Below are 2,340 nucleotides of genomic sequence, written 5' to 3' on the forward strand. Positions count from 1 at the left end.
GTCAGGAAATAATCAACATGGAGCTTGATGCTGCCACTGTCGGAGCATCGCTTCTCCACGTACAACAGCACCCTAACGAAGAAGGCCCTGGACTTAACGTGGATTGAAGACTTTCTAGAGCAGGGCTGACAAAAGCGTATTTGTTCACCGCTGCCTTATTTTAATCGCCGTGTTTCACAAATTCTTCGTAATTATGTACGCGGGTTGGTTTCAGCCGTATCGCCCTCTCCCAGAGTTGTGAGCATATTAATAAAAATAAATAAGCCTAGCTTGCTAAAAGAACTTTAAAGATGTGGATGTCCAATTAAATTCCCAGGCTCCTTTGAAAATCCTAGCATTTTTCACTGTCAGATGCCATTAGAATAAGAAAGGTCACAGCCAAAGAGGGATCTCACGTAATTCTCCGTGAAGAACACAGGACACAAGCAGACAGCATTAGGACTCGCAGCAATGAATGCTTCCCAGCAGAAATCCAAAGTTTGCTTTGCAAAAACCAAATTCCACTGCTAAACTTATTGGTTACAGCTAGGTGACGGGAACAAGCGAGATTTCTGGAACATTTTCAGAAACTTTCATCTGAAAATACAACGATAGACAAGTTCAAAGACAGACCAGCACAGGCTGTTGGCTTAACCTGAGTACTAATAACCAGAAGGACAGCACCAACTCAGCACCCCTCCGCGTGGCACGCGCCCGACAGCCAGGACCACCGATTGAGACGGGAACAGAGAGAGGAAGACAGATGTTTTGTGTTTTAACAACTCCAAGAAATGCTTCACCCAACCTGATCAACAAAGCCCTATGAGCTGTTTTTATAGGGTGGATCTATCTAGAAGGTTAAGTGAGAAAATTAGCTTTAGAAGTATTACTTATCGGTGCACTGTCATGGCACAGTTACCGAGGAGGATTATCCTACGCCAAACAAACAAAATAAGCACCAGGGGAGAATCCCATTAGCAACTGAAAACCCATCGCCTTGTCCTGGGTGTCATTTGCATATATTACAATTGCACCACATTTAAAAACTGCAAATTGGATTTTTGTTTTCCCCTGGCTACCTGCCCATTTTTCTTTAAATTGATTTATTAATGTCCACTGTTGCTTTGCAGTTTTATCCTTTTAGTAATAATAGATGTAATATATCACAAAAACAAATTTTTAAGAGTACATCATTAGAGTGATGTAGCACTGGTAATAAACCCCTTCACACTTGGATGAACTTAAATCAGTTTCTCTTTATTGATTTTTGGTCATAACATAATTTTAAAGTTCAACTCGGTTAATAAAAAAAAGATTTGCTCTGGTGTTGTGTGTAAAACACTTGCGCTGTAAGTTTTCACGTCATCTGTTGCAAAAGCTCTCACGGATTTATATATTCCCTCAAACGGTGGCTCGTTATTATCCAGCCTGTCGTATCTTCTCTGCTGACCCGCATTTATCTGCCGATCTTTATTGCCACACGACTTACTGCACAATAGATCTTTACTCTCTGACCATCTATTCAAACACATGTAGCCATTCGATCTTGCCAGCAGCATTTTGAATAATGGTCATTTGCATTTTACCAAACTCCTACTTCACAGTGTTCTCGGTTGACAAAACCATTTGCACGACCATGCTTTTTATTTTCTTCCAGTGGAAAAGCAATAACTCACCTCTTACACTCAGCTTTGTTTGACAAGGGATATTTAAAAAAACGGTAGAATATTTGCAAGCTTGGTTCTTGTTGCGGAGGGAGAATGGGGTGGTGTGGCGTGTTGGTTTTTTTGGTAGTGGGTTGGGGTTTTTTAATACACTTTTTAAATCTTCCAGAAGCTCACAGTCACACAGACAGAATAATTTAACGTCAGCTGAGCTCAGGGATTTATTAGTTGAAACTGCTTGATAAGAAAGTACATAGTTTAGATGGGTATATATACAATTATCTCCACTTTTTCTGCCCCTCTGAAAAGGTGTAATGACTGTGGTACAGACTAAAGATGTGACATCACTGTCATCCCAGTCCCCAAAGGATCAAACCCAACAAATGGGTCAAAATCATCCCAGGCTGTGGTGACACGTCGCTGAAGAACATTAACTTCTCAAATGCTCGCATTTTTTACAGGACTTGGCAAATAATTTTAGAAATAGAAGACACAAAAACCTATCAGTGCAACAGTGTTTATGAGACAGGTGGCCACCTGAATCTAGTTCACCCTACACTTATTAGGCCACCTTTTCTTAGGAAATCCGGGAATTAACTGCTCAGCTTGAGATCTTTAGGAAGTGAAAGTGCTTTCATCCAGCATTTGCGCAAAACCCAGCCTACCAGAGCCTCAAACCATGACAGCCTGCTGCAGT

The sequence above is a fragment of the Apaloderma vittatum genome, unplaced genomic scaffold, assembly GCF_000703405.1.
Source record: "Apaloderma vittatum isolate BGI_N311 unplaced genomic scaffold, ASM70340v1 scaffold81, whole genome shotgun sequence".
Taxonomy (NCBI): domain Eukaryota; kingdom Metazoa; phylum Chordata; class Aves; order Trogoniformes; family Trogonidae; genus Apaloderma; species Apaloderma vittatum.